The sequence below is a fragment of the Equus caballus genome, chromosome 6 (assembly GCF_041296265.1).
Source record: "Equus caballus isolate H_3958 breed thoroughbred chromosome 6, TB-T2T, whole genome shotgun sequence".
NCBI classification, from domain to species: Eukaryota; Metazoa; Chordata; class Mammalia; order Perissodactyla; family Equidae; genus Equus; species Equus caballus.
This window is the reverse complement of record NC_091689.1, coordinates 3184570-3199965: the sequence shown is the minus strand read 5'-3', so window position 1 is coordinate 3199965 and position 15396 is coordinate 3184570. Positions and strand designations below refer to the sequence as shown.

General features: G+C 36.9%; 1 pseudogene; it reads right to left on the bottom strand.

Annotated features, from left to right (window-relative positions):
• Positions 1-13389: 13389 nt before the first annotated feature.
• LOC138924522 (tigger transposable element-derived protein 1-like) lies at positions 13390-15170 on the bottom strand (annotated as a pseudogene).
• Positions 15171-15396: the final 226 nt, after the last annotated feature.

The following is a 15396-nucleotide window of genomic DNA, read 5'->3' as shown; positions in this document are numbered from 1 at the left end:
TTCAGTATTTACTTTCAAATGTACATTTCTCAGCATGTCAGACACATTTCTTACCTAGAGAGTATGCTCGTTGAAGGCATATCATAAGGCTATGATAAGTGTGTGTGTGTTGTGTATGTATCTTGGGGTTGTGTTGGTATTGGGGTTGGAGGCTCACGGACTCAACAAGAAGCTGGAGGGCCAAGCTTGGGAACATCCAAGAATCTCAAGGGCTCTGGAGTCATTGGCCACAAGAAATGCAAAGACAGCTTCTTAGCAGAAACAGTCTGGTTGGCACCATCATAGCACCCCCACTGCTCCTAAAGAAATGCCTCCAACAGTCCCCATATTCTTGCACCATTCACTCAAGACTCCAAGTCCTGAAGAGTGTACAGTTGATCAACTTAAGTCAACAAACAGAGAACAGGTTATCCCTTATGCTTTTTTTTTCTTCCTGAGAAAGATTAGCCCTGAGCTAACATCTGTACCAGTCTTCCTCCACTCTATATATGGGTCACTGCCACAGCATGGCTGACAAGTGGTGTAGGTCCATGCCCAGGATCTGAACCTGAAAACCTGTAAACCCAGGCCACCAAAGCAGAGCTCACCGAACTTAACCATTAGCCACAGATCCAGCCCCTCCCTTAGGCATTTTTAGTGTGAGACTGACTACACTTTCATGATTAGACCCAATGAGGAATTTGAAAAAAGAGGTCAAAGGTCCAACTATGGGATGCTGGACAGATAAAAGAAAATTACACATGGTTCCTTACAGATAGCTTCACAACACAAATCGAATATAGACTCATTCTGAAGACATGATGCTAGTTTTGTTTTACTTTATTTGTATACAAAATTAGCAAAACCTTTTTTTATATGGTAGAAATTTTCCTACTTCTCAGTGGTATAAATGCTTTCCCTCTCACTTTTCTCTTGAATTAAAATTTTTCAAATTATTTTATTTGCTCTTTACAAAAAAGACTTTAAGGAAATGTCAAAGATAACTTCAAAGCTGGTTTCTCTTCAGACCGCAGTAGGTACAAAGCCCTAGTGCTTTATTTTGAAATTATCTGAACAAAATAAGACAGACTCAGATCTTCATAAAGGTAGGGGCAATTAGGCAAACACAACAGTGACTTCAGAATGACGATTTTATTTTGCTTAAGTGGAACAGTGACATCTAGTGCCTGAAAAATTATGTCACTGGATCAAAAGGAAGATAGGAATGGATATGCTTTTCTTTGGGTTGACTGAAGATGCATGAGGAGTCATTCATTAGTTCTATGCGCAGAGACTGGTCTGTCCCACTTGCTCTTCTCCATGCCCATGGACACGTCGTTAGTGCCTGCAACTCCCTCCCAGCTGTTCTCCTCAATTCTGGACTCACGCATGCCAATATATGATTCCTCTCTTTATAATACTTCAAGGAATTCCTATATTGTGCTTTCCCCTTTTACCTACCAATCTGATTTCCTATTGTTTCCCAAAACACATGCTCAGTTTTTGCCAGACTTGATATTTTCATTTTCAAAAAACAAATCAGGTTATTCCTCCTTCCACAGCTTGGTTTATATTTCCTTTGCCTGGAAGGTTCTTCTCACCGTCTTTTGTCAAATTTTATTTATCTTTCAAGTTTCATTTTCTTGACATGTCTTCCCTTTCCCTTGTCTTTCTAAACCACTTCTCTAAATTTCTAGTGTGTTTAGAGTCTGTATAATTCCTTGATGTTTAGTTATAGTCTGTCTTGAATTAATTTCTACTGTCTCTTATAGAATAGTTTGATCTCATCAATTAGATTGTAAATTCTTTGAATTCAGGGAATTCTTACACTTCTTCTAAATACCATTTTCTTTTTTTTTGTTTTTGAGGAAGACTAGCCCTGAGCTAACTACTGCCAATCCTCCTCTTTTTGCTGAGGAAGACTGGCCCTGAGCTAACATCTGTGCCCATCTTCCTCTACTTTATATGTGGGACGCCTACCACAGCATGGCTTGCCAAGCAGTGCCATGTCTGCACCCGGGATTCGAGCCGGCAAACCCCAGGCCGCCAAAGCAGAATGTGCAAACTTAACCGCGGTGCCACCAGGCCAGTCCCTAAACACCAGTTTCAAATTGAGCATGTCATTCAATGATTAATAATTTTTTTAAATTTTGGTTTTCTGTAATTTTTGATATTTATTTTGGTAAATTTTAATTTTTTTGTAATTTTGATTTTTGTATTTTGATAAGTTTATTGTAATATTGATTTCTGTAGTGCAATAAACTGAGTACTCCATGAGGTAAAAAAGAGCCATGTGTCCTTGATGTTTATTTAAAAACATCATTTAGAGGGGCTGGACCTGTGGCTAAGCAGTTAAAGCTCTGTGCACTCCACTTCGGCAGCCCAGGTTCACAGGTTCCGAGCCCCGGTGTGGACCTATTTCATTCATCAGCCATGCTGTGGATGCACCCCACATACAAAGTAGAGGAAGACAGGCACAGACGTTAGCTTAGGGCTACTCTTCCTCAAGCCAAAAAAAAAGGAGGATTGGCAACAGAAGTTAGCTCAGCATGAATCTTCCTCACACACACAGAAAAAAATCATTTAGACAAAGAGAAATTCTAATAATTTACTTAATATTTCATCTATTTATATAAATGCATCTAATATTTACATAAAACATTTGATGATAAATTGATTGCCCATAAGAGATACAACTGGAAGAAATTATTGAAGATGATTAATCCAATCCTTTAATTTACAGGTGAGGATATGCAGGCTTAGATCAATCGAATTACATATGTAAAATATTATATAAACATAAACCAAGAGTGTATTCAAGAAAAATAAATAAGGCTGCTTACAAAACTGTATGCAATGCAAAATACACTTTTATAGTCATGAAAATAACAGTGAAATATTTTATATTTATGTATAATTTACAGATTCAAAAATGATTGCACCTGATTACTCTGATTTGATCTTTATAATCACACTCAAGGTAAGTGATTTTATCTCCACTTTTTCAATTTACTTTTTTAATATGCACTTACTAAAATCTTCTATGTGTCCATCTCTGTTACATGCTGGGGATACAAGGGTGAGCATCGCCTGGCTTCCTAACCTTGGGAATTTTTCCATTTGGTGTAGGAGATGAAAGTGAAGCTCAAGATGTTAAGTGATAAGCTGAGATGACAGAATACGAGGCAAAAATCCAGCAGAAGTGAAATCTTCAGTCTCAAAGTTCAGAATTATTTCCACATTATTTTGCTACTTTTGCTTGAAATTATTTCGGAAACGAGATATCTAATGACAACACACATAAACTTACAAGGACAGAACAGCTCTCATTCATCAGAAAATGACTTGACTATTTTGCTGAAACAGAACAGCCACAGAAAGTAACTTAGCCTTGTCATCCTTAAATTTAAGCTAATGTACCAATGTTTATCGGGAAATAGGTTATCGTTTTCCCCCAAACGATAGAATTTGTAGTCTGGTCAACCTTCTTTTGGTTGTTCAGCAAAGTTTGTACTTTCCAGGGTAACTTTTAATTCCTCCACACTGCATCCCCCGCCCCCGGCGCCCCCATATTACCATTCCTTCACAAGATTATCTGCCTTGAAACAACAAAAAGCAAGCAATTATTTTGGCATTTGCTACTGTGGTTTTTCCTTAATTATTTCCTTTCAGTTCTCCCTGTTTATATTACACTCTTTGTATTGTACCACTCACTACTACTCAGTGTTTTGTGCTCTGTGTACCTGGGCACCGCCAACATCAAGAAGCAGAGAAAAATTTGCAAAAGTAGAGATTCGAAAGGGAACTACCAACTTTAAGGTAATAATTGCAACACTTTTGGATCCCTAAATTTTCCTGTACTATAGATGTTAAAAAACTGCTACTTACTTAAAAGAGAGGTGATTTCACAGTTTAAAGGTCCAGTAACTTTAATGAAAAATAATGAATGGGTTATGTAATAAAAATTCTTTGCTATAATTAAAATAGGAAGATTTCTAGACCACTCACTGCTATTAGATTAGACTCGTATAACGCGAACTTTTGAAGGCGCAGTAGTGGTTTTAACTAGTGAGCATATGAAGAGAACGACAGATTCAGCATAAACACAGAACCTGCCAAATTCAGGCGGTGTGCTTAGAGACCAGACGCGCTCTGGATACCGGTGCCCAGATGAGTCAAGTTTCATCAAGGCTGAGTCAGCTTTCTTTGAACGAAGAGTGGCTGAGTAAACAACCGAATCTTTTGGTTGGTTCCCATCTGAACAACTCTACAGCAATGATGCCAAAGCAAAAGTAGTGGGTTTTTAGCAGGAGTCTTAACTTTCGTATGGAAATCAACCTAAGTAAAATCTCTGGGTGGAGGGGGCAACACATTAATTATTTCACCAATTTACAGCTACCTCTTGCAGCCATTTTATCTTCATGACTCAGGCCAAATGTCCTATTGGAACTATAATTTGTTATGGCTAAACTTGCTAACTGTAACACATCTGTCCTTAACATTTTCTAGAACTGTCTTCCTTATGATATAGTACAAAATTCGGGCGTTCGCTTTACCCCTGCCTCTGCCCACGTTGCTGGCTTTCTCGCGTGTAGTGAACACCCAATAAACGCAGATTAAATTAAACCAAAAAGCGGGTAGGATTTCCCTCTCTCTACCCGAACATTTGCCTCCACGGGAGCAATGGGTACGCAGCAAACAACCAGGAAACCTTAGTGTTGGGCGCAGAGTACCTGAAGGGAGGAGGGCGTTAGATGTTTCAGATTTAAATGATGATGAAAGGAGTTAGATAAGAGGTTACAGGGGTTTTTTTTCTTTGTTTTATCCTCCTAGGTATTTCTGAAGGTCAGCTTTATCAGACTATCTTGGCAGGGGAAAGGGTACTTAGATATGAGAAATTTATTTTAATATAAGAAATGTTTATTTATTTATTTATTTAGAGGAAGACTAGCCCTGAGCTAACTACTGCCAATCCTCCTCTTTTTGCTGAGGAAGACTGGCCCTGAGCTAACATCCATGCCCATCTTCCTCTACTTTATACGCGGGACACCGACCACAGCATGGCTTGCCAAGCGGTGCCATGTCCGCACCTGGGATCCCAACTGGGGAGCCACGGGCGGCAGAGAACCTGAATGTGCGAACTTAACCGCTGCACCTCCAGGCAAGTACCAGTACTTGGTACTATGAAATCAACAAAATGAAAATAAAAGAACTTAGACTTAAGAGTAGCAGGCATATTTTATCTATAGTATATTTATAGTGTGTATATATGATAATGTGTGTATGTATACATACATATACATTTTTAATAGAGAGACAATATGTCTATATTTCTTTTTACCTATCAGGGCTAAAAGTTAGCTGTAGACAAACAGTTACAGGGCAATGAGGAGAAAGTAATTCTCACCAAGGGGTTGTTCCACCAAGTAATTTTCCCATCAAGAGGCTGGTGGAAATCCTCCCTTCTCTGAAATTATCTCTTTGATATAGTATAAACATTTGGCACTATGCAATTTGAAGTCTTACTTTTTGATGGAGCAATTTTGAAAAGGAAAGTGAATAGGATTGATAAGGGAAGTCAATGGGGAGATTCTATATATAAAAAAAGGGATTCTTTCCTTCAGTGGTTAGAATTTTTTTAAACAGTTGAATACATATTGTAATGCCTACTCTGTGCCAGAGAATATTTTTATTATTATTAATTGTTATTACTTTAGCAATATATATATGCACTAACTATATTTATCTGTATGGCTAGCCTGCTTTTCAGAAAATGAATTTTCATATGAAATTGCATTATGTTAGGAAGAGTTAGCATGAGCAGCATGTTATGAACTTTGGGTGTGTTTCTACATTCCTACTACCATCCCTGTTCCTTCTCTCCATTGCCACTTTTGTCACCCTGCATCACATTCTTATTAGTCTATTGCAACAGCTTCCCAATTGATTGCTTTCCTTTCAGTTCAGCCTTCCCATCCAATCTTCCTAGCTGCTAAACTCAGCTTTCTTAAACTTTGTTTTAGTCATTTCATTTCATGCCTCTGTTAATGGCCCCACAATTGTTCCCATTTCCTACTCCATTAAGGATAAAATCCTAAATGCTGCAAAGTTTTCCACACTCTGACCCTAAATCCTGTGCTCCTGCTTCTAATGGTATTTCTGAAAATAATGCCTCTGCTGTGTCCTAAAGTTGGCACACTGATGGTCACACAAATTCAGCCTGTAAATTTGTTTTACTACATGTTTAATTTTTATTTTATTTTATTTTTGCTGAGGGAGATTTGCACAGAGCTAACATCCATGCCAGTCTTCCTCTGTGTTTCAGTATGTGGGCCACCAGCACAGCATGGCTGCTAACACAGCGGTGTAGGTCCACTCCCAGGAACCAAACCCGGACCACTGAAGCGGAGCTCTCTGAACTTAACCACTAGGCCACCAGGGCTGGCCCTACATGTTTATTTTTTAAAACAAATTCCCAACATTGTAGAAGGGTATTCCACATAAATATCCAGATTTCCAGCCCTTATGTAAATTAGATTTCAGGCTTGAGTCTAGAGCCAGTGTTGTGTCATCTGAGGTCCATGCTGATGATGAATCCCACTCTCCTTGCCTTCAGCAGATGCCCTCACTTCCCCCTTCAGTCACTTGGTGGCAAGTTATTAGCATCTCCCTGTGATATTTATCACAGTCTGTCTCGAGTTAGTCACTTGCTTATCTTACTACTGGATTGTAGTCTTGTTTAGGAGTAGAGAATATGTTACCTTCCTCAGCATTTCCCTTATAGCACCATGAACACCAAGTTTTCCTCATAGAAAGTGATTAAAAATACTTGCTGAATACTATTGTCTCTGGGCTCCTGGCAAACTCAGTTTGCAATAATGATTATTGAATATTTAACCTCATTTCATGTCCCATGTTCAACAAAACTCCAGAACATCTGCACATGAGTGCCTCTCATTCCTTTTGCAGTTGGGTGTCATAGATTGTGGACTTCAGGACAAGATCTAAGTTATTCTAGTCACTATGCCACTTCCTCCAAGCCCCAAAAGACAGAGTTCAATGACTGTCACCTAGATGATGGATTATTTATGGTATTGCCATGGTCAAATGTGGTAATTGAGTAAACATTTTTATGGGGAAAAATAGAGAAAGTTTTGGGAGAAATTATATTTATAAGAAGCACCTTCGTGAGACAAATATTTTATGGAATACTTGGGGTTTACCAGTACCTAGTGTATTTTTTGGCAAATAGTCAATACCACAATAGCCATTTCAAATACATGAAGTGGCATGATAAAAGTTAGTAGCTTCATGTTAAAAATAGATTTAGGATCTTGGGAAGAATACCAAAGCCTTTTTTATTCAGTGTCATTTGAAGACACTAAAATGAAATGTTCACAGTGGGATTTGAAGTAGATAAGAAAAGAAGCTATTGCTTTAAGAGACAGAATATAACAAGGAAATATTACCCTGAACTTGCTATCTACTCATGAAAGTTAAATCTATTCCACGGATTTGAGTAAGAAAAGGGAAGACAATTTCCAACAATGTACGGGTATAGGCAAGAGAGAGGAATGGAAACAGGTCAGGAAGTGTGGTGACATTACAAGGTGCGTTTCTGACACTGAGTTAATTAATGACTTCTGCATATTTGCTCCTTGGCTCAGTCAATCCTCCCTTCCTTCCCTCCTCCCTCCCTTCTTCCCTTCCTTCTTTTCTTCTTGACTTTCTTGCTTTCTTCGACAATCTCCCTACCTCCCTGAATTATTCCACAGTAAGCTACAAGAAGAATCCTACACGAGCGACAAGAATTACATGTTTTTAAAGGTTGACATGGGATTTTTAGAGATCTTCTCCATCCTTTCGTGTGATAGATGACAATGAGTGGCTTCACCAATTACTTGTTCTCTAAACAGGAATTGTGTTTCAATTACCTTTTCTCATTCAAATCTTAATGTCAATAATTGAAAAATGGCAAATATTGTTTAATTCATGTACGGCTTGTTATGCCACCAATGGTTTACTGATGCGCAATATTTCCAGGCAGATGTCATGTAGACTATTGGAAAATTGTGGCTAATAGATCAAATAGTAACCATTACTGAAGGCTTCTCTTTGCTCTTCGTGCATAACTTTCTGTGACAGTGATCCAGATAAGAGTCACTTCACTATTTACTGTCCAATCTATTTTCTGTACAGACTTCAAAAAAAAAAATCTTGCCTTTTCAATTTGAGTATTCAACTCAAAGGAAGATATATTTAGTTCCAAGTTACAAAAAGAAGTATCAGGACAGCTTTTTGAGCTATCAAAGAGATTTACTTATAAAAGTAAATTGATAGCATCTACCAAATTTTTTGTAGAAATGAAATTTCACCCCATAACAAATAGAAGAGAATTTTCTATTAATCTAAAGAAAATCTGCATTTAGAATACTAAATTCATTTTTTTACTCTCATATTATTGATACTTATGATTTCTCAATAAGCCTGATTTGTAAAACGTAGGTGAAGAAAAGCAAAGGAGGTCATATTTTGGGTCTGTAAATGCAAAACTAGGAATAAATCAATATTTTCTCACTACAATTAAATCTTAATCAGAAGGGATACATGTAAGTGAGAATAGAATTCCATAGAGACATCTCAGGAAAACAAGAAAAAGAAAGTTGAATTTTGTTACAAAAACATTATGAAGACCAAAAATACAAATAAAAGTTATCTACAATTAATAGATGACAAAAATTGACAGAGTGATTGGCTAGCATCAGCAAGACCATTGTCAACAATGGTTATTGATTGCATTGTGTTGTGTTGATTGTATAAATAAAGTTGTACATAAGGTGGTTTCGTCTTACAAAGTCTTGCAACTCAGTTGGAAAGAGAGAACTTATATATACATAGCACAAAAAGTAATGATGTTTAAGCCAAGAAAATGATTCTATAGCCCTTTTTTCTAATTTACATATTGCTCAACCTAAATCATTTGTCTTTCATCTAACAGCAATATGAAAATGTCAATTGAATTTTTTTTCCTGAAGACCTTGTTTCCTTAATGTTGGTGACCAGCTGAGATAAATTCTTTTCATCTCTCTTTCAAATTTTAGCTTATTTTACACTGTGTTGGAAGATGTTCAATAATTTCAGAAATACAGCTCATTTTTCAAAAGAAGAAATTACAGCCCAAAATACACATACTAAATTGGTTGGATCACAAGGCAGGAAATGCAATCTTTTATACATCTGAATTTTTGAGTATTTAGCTGTGCTCAGTTTTTTTGAGAAGTTGCCCTCCTCCTGACAGAAGTGAAGAAAGCAGCAAGGCTGTTTGAGATAATTCCACAGTACAAGCAACTAATCCACACACAGACATCGAGTTTTTATAGATTCTTATTTGTGATGCTATGGCTAAGGAGTTTCTTGTAGTTTTCAGGTTAAATTCTTATCTTTGGGGGATTATAATTCAGTTATAAAAATTTTCTCCTGGACTAAGACTTGGTCTACAAAGTCTCGATCAGATTAAAAACATTATTAGAAATTTCCATAAATGTCACTTATCTGACATTGTTAAAAATGATTATTTTGTAAAATAGTAAAACCATGTCTTTAGAGCATATTCAGATGTGGCTTGTAGTTATAAGTTTCTTGTTTTCTTGTTGTCATTTATTTATGTCCAAATGTGTTCATCTACTTTTTAAAAAATCAGGTTTTTGATTGTACCATTCAGACTACATTATAAAATAAATGTTAGTATAAAAACATTGACTATTATTTGCAAATGCTTAAGTATCAAACTATAACTTATAAGTGTAACATATACAGTCTAGTGCAAAGTTGAGTGGAATGGGGTAACGTATTTTACATAATCAAATATGTTTTATAATGTGCCTGCACTCTCTGTTCATGTAAATATGTATGTGTCAGTATCATTTAGTCAAAGATTTCTTTTTGTTCCCATGCCATTGGTATTATCTACATTTGAGAAAACAAAATATATTTTAGGTCAATTTTCAAACCAATCAAGCATGTGTGGCATGGGTGTTTTGGCAGGGGTATTAAAGAGAAGCAATTTTTAGGTCAATGTTTGTATTAATTATAAGAATATTTTAAAAGAAGAAAAATTTATAAACTATATAAGTAAAGTATTATTTAGTCTCAATTACAATTTAATATGTAATTGAGGATCATATGCTCTCTTTTCCATCATAAGATATTCTACGGTTCCCCTCCAGGAGCCAAATTTCTTTTAGGACTTGTATGAAAGTAGGATTGGATTGGCTATCCCTATGCTTTCAAAAAGACCTAATGATTCCCAGAGCAAACCCTAACTAACTAATGTAAATCAAGCAACTATAAAACAGACAAACACAAAACATTGGCTGCTCTATTCATTTATTTGCTAAAATTGAGTGGGCAAGGCATGCTATGTTTTAAGATTTGCAGGAGTTAATAGCTTTTATGAGTAACAAATAGCCAGGATTCCGTATGGTAATTCTGGGTATAAACATTGATAAAACAATGTGAATGCAATTAAGTTTACAGCTCATTTCATGAATCCATACTGGCATCTGTTCTGCCCCTCCTCACAGAGTTGCATGCCAACCTCTACTCCCAAATTACCCATGTAGACTAGACCGATGATTGCAATGCAATTAGATGGATGAGAATCAAGAGAATTGCAAAAAGATCTACTGATAACTCCTAACTTGGTTTAACCTGTACAATAATAAATAAAGCTATTGCATATCAAATACAAATTTTTTCTTTTACTTCCACTTTTTATCAGCTAATATTAAAAAAAAAGTAGGCTAAAATGATACTTCATTTAAAAATGGGCATCTAATTTTCAAAACATGTATTTTCTTGCTGTGAAATTGAATCTGTTGAGTTTTCCATTCTTGGGTAACAGAATATTTACTTATAAAACCAGAGTCAAAAAAAAAAGAGGCAAGACGAATATGGTCAATTATTTTAGTTTCATACTTCAAAGCATTGAGTACAATGTATTCAGTGAATAATCTAATTTGCAAAATAGATCTATTTGAAAAAGCAATAAAATACAAGAAGCAGAAAGAACTCTATTTGAGTTACGTATTCTTTTCTTATAAATCACGTTATATCACATTATGTCATATTATATCAATTAATGCCCAGAATGTGGCAGATATTATGAATAGACCACCTCTTATAATAAGTAGTTGTTTGTTAAAGGGGCATTAAATCGAGGTAATGATGACAAAATTGAGCCAATCACTGATCAGATAGATGTATCTATTTCTTTTCAAACTACAGAAACAGAGTTGGAAAGAGAAAAGGGACTAATTTTATTGTGTGCTTATTATCTGATATACACATTCTGAATGCTTTATGAATATTAGTTCATTTGATCTTCATAATATTCCTTTTAGGCAGCAATCATTATCATCCTTAGCTAGAGGTTAGTCAGCTCGTGGGTGTTAGAGCTGGAATCTGAATCTAGACAGTTTGCACCAGCCTCTCTACTATAATCCTCACACTGTGCTGCCTCCAAGGAATATTAGCCTAAAAGGGAAATCAGTGACTTCTAAAATTTGCAGTAATATTTATAGGTGCATTAATTCTCTAGCGCTAAACACCAAATTGTGCAGAATAATTATTTGGGTTTAGGGCCAGAAAAAGTTACAGAGGGGTTCAACTCTCTCAGTATTAATGTTTTCTTTCATTGGTAAAGGATCTTCCAATGAGCAATATAACATCTTGAGACCTCCTGGAGACCATTTCCAAATCTAGTTAAATAACACATGTCACATCATCCCAACTGAACCTTGTGACAAGATTTTCAAGTCCTTACTATTAGGTTCTTGAAAAGGGATTTCAGTTTGACAAATAGAATCCCCAAAGATTATCACTTTCTTTTGTGCAGTATTCATGGCTTTCTATGAAGGAAATACAAATACAAATTTGGAGAAATGTTATGAATAATTTCTAACAGATGCAAAACAGATGTAGTGCAATATTGCTTAATGAAATAGAATGAGGGGCTGGCCCCATGGTATAATGGTTAAAGGTGAGTGTGCTCCACTTCGGTGGCCCAGGTTCATGGGTTCAGATCCCAGGTGCAGACCTATGCCACTTGTGGGCCACACTGTGGCAGTGACCTACATATAAAGTAGAGGAAGATTGGCATGGATGTTAGCTCAGGGCTTATCTTCCTCAGCAAAAAAAAAAAGATATAATGAAAAATGTTACCTAGAGTACCTCCCTTTTGAAGATGATGGATTTAAATTCTCATCCTTACTAATATTCAGAGCTTTATTTAAGAATCTCATATCAATGAAAATGTACTTTCGGAAAAAGGACATTAATTTTCTTTCAAAATTAAAAATAATCAGAAGTTCCTAGAGAATATTTGTTTATATCACTTGCATTTTGAGAAGGAAAGAACTTTACAAACCATAGAATCTTTGAGCTGAATGAACCTTTGGGAATCGAAGTCCCACTATGAACTGTATCTGTTGTTTTGGGCTGCCTAACATCCATTCTCTCCTCTGCTAATAATACTCTGATTTTCTTAGGGAATCTCCTGCCCCTACTCCCAGTCCTTTTGATCTGGTGGGACTCATACTCTCAATCCCTTGCTTTGATATATGACCTAGAACTGATCAGTCAAAATAATTCTCCTGGCCATGATTGATTCAGGTCACATGACTCATACTAGCTCAAGCAGATTCAATCTCAGAATTGTTGCTGCAAAATGAAGCTCTTTCTCAACTGGAGTGGCTGTGAAGATTAGATGTTAGCTTCAAACTGCTGGTATCTATCTTGCCAACCTCAGTATGAAACAGTTTACCTGAATAAAGTTTCCTGAAACACTTTGGAAAGCAGAGCCAAGAACTGGAAGGAGACCACGGCTGGATGAGGTCGTCTGAGCCCCAGGATAGACCTCCATGGGCTCCACCTGCAAAGTCCACTGAAAACAGATTAAGTTCTGCAACCTTTATTCCTGTTTAATGCCATCCAAGATCTCATTAAATACTCCAAACTCCAGGAGCATTGTGGCTGGTAAGGCAACTAATGCCATTTTCAGCATCAATGTATTTTAGAAATTTTTACTGAACATAGAATTACTCCCTTTCTAATTTCTCCTTTGATTTTATCTCTGCCTTCTGGCGATAAAGAAAATAAATCTAATATCTCTTTTATAGGGCAGCCCATCAAATATGTATAAAGGCATACCTTGGGGATATTGCAGGTTTGTTTCCAGACCACTGCAATAAAGCTAATATTACAATAATACAAGTCACACAAATTTCTTGGCTTCCCAGTGCATATGAAAGTTATCTTTACACTATATTGTAGTCTGTTAAGTGTGCAATAGCATTACATCTAAAAAAATGTACATAGCTTAATTAAAAAATAATTTACTGCTAAAAAATGCTAACCATCATCTGAGCCTTCAGCAAGTTGTAATCATTTTGCTAATGGAGGGTCTTGCCTTCATGCAATGACTGCTGACAGATCAAGGTGATGGTTGCTGAAGGCTGGGGTGGCTGTGGCCATTTCTTAAAATAAGACAACAATGAAGTTTACTTATCGATTGACTCTTCCTTTCACAAAAGATTTCTCTGTAGCATGTAATGCTGTTTGATAGCATTTTACCCAAAGTAGAACTTCTTTCACAATTGTAGTTAGTCCTCTCAAACCTTGCTGCTGCTTTATCAATTAAGTTTGTGTAAATAGTCTAAATCCTTTGTTGTCATTTCAACGATCTTCTCAGCATCTTCACCAGGAATAGATTTCATCTCAAGAAATCACTTTCTTGGCTTATCCTTAAGAAGTAACTCCTCATTTGTTAAAGTTTTATCACGAGGTTACAGCAATTCAGTCACATCTTCAGGCTCCACTTCTAATTCTAGTTCTCTTTCTAGTTCCACCACATCCACTCTTACTTCCTCCACTGAAGTCTTGAACCCATCAAAGTCATTCATGAGGGTTGGCATGAACCTCTTCCAAACTCCTGTTGATGTTGATATTTTGACCTCTTCCCATGAATCACAAATGTTCTTAAAGGCATCTAGAACAGTGAATCCTTTCCAGGAAGTTTTCAGTTTATTTTGTCCAGATCCATTAGAGAAATCACTGTCTATGGCAGCTACAGCTTTACGAAATGTATTTCTTAAATAATAAGACTTGAGAATCGAAATTACTCCTTGATCTATGGACTACAGAAAAGATGTTGTGTTAGCAGGCATTAAAACAACATTAATCTCATCATACATCTCCATCAGAGCTGTTGGGTGACCAGGTGCATTGTCAATGAGCGGTAATATTTTGAAAGGAATCTTATTTTCTAAGCAGTAGGTCTCAACAGTGGGCTTAAAATATTCAGTAAACCATGTTGTGAATAGATGTGCTGTCATCCAGGCTTTGTTGTTCCATTTATAGAGCACAGGTAGACAAGATTTAGCATAATTCTTAAGGGCCCTAGAATTTCTGGAATGGTAAATGAGCGCTGGCTTCAATTTAGAGTCATCAGCTACATTATCCCCTAACAAGAGAGTCAGCCGGTCCTTTGAAGCTTTGAAACCAGGCATTGAGTGCTCCTCTCTAGCTGTGAAAGTCCTAGGTAGCATAGTCCTCCAATAGAAAGCTGTTTCATCTACATTGAAAATCTGTTGTTTAGTGTGGCCACCTCCACTGACTATCATAGCTAGATCTTCTGGAGAACTTGCTGCAGCTTCTACATCAGCACTTGCTGCTTCACCTTGAACTTTTACATTATGGAGATGACTTCTTTCCTTAAACCTCATGAACCAACCTCTACCAGCTTCAGACTTTTCTTCTGCAGCTTCCTCACCTCTCTCAGCTTTCACAGAATTGAAGAGAGTTGGAGCCTTGCTCTGGACTAGGCTTTGGCTTAAGGGAGTGTTATGGCTGGTTTGATCTTCCATCTAGACTGCTAAAACTTTCTCCATATCAGCAATAAGGCTGTTTCACTTTTTTATTATTCATGTGTTTGCAGGAGTAGCACTTTCAACATCCTTCAAGAACTTTTCCTTTGCATTCACAACTTGGCTAACTGCTTGGCACAAGAGGCCTCACTTTCGGCCTATCTTGGCATTTGACCTGCCTTCCTCACGAAGCTGAATCATTTCTAGCTTTTGATTTAAAGTGAGAGATGTACAACTCTTCCTTTCACTTGGACACTGAGAGGCCATTGTGGGGTTATTGACTGGCCTGATTTCAATATTGTTGTGTCTTGGGGAATAGGGAGGCCCGTGGAGGGGGAGAGAGACAAAGGAGCAGCTGGTCTGTGGAGCAGTCAGAACACACATAGCATTTATTGATTAAGTTCGCCATCTTAAGTGGGCACAGTTCGTGGCAACCCGGATTACAGTAGTGACATCAAAGATCTGATCACAGATCACCATAACAAATATAATA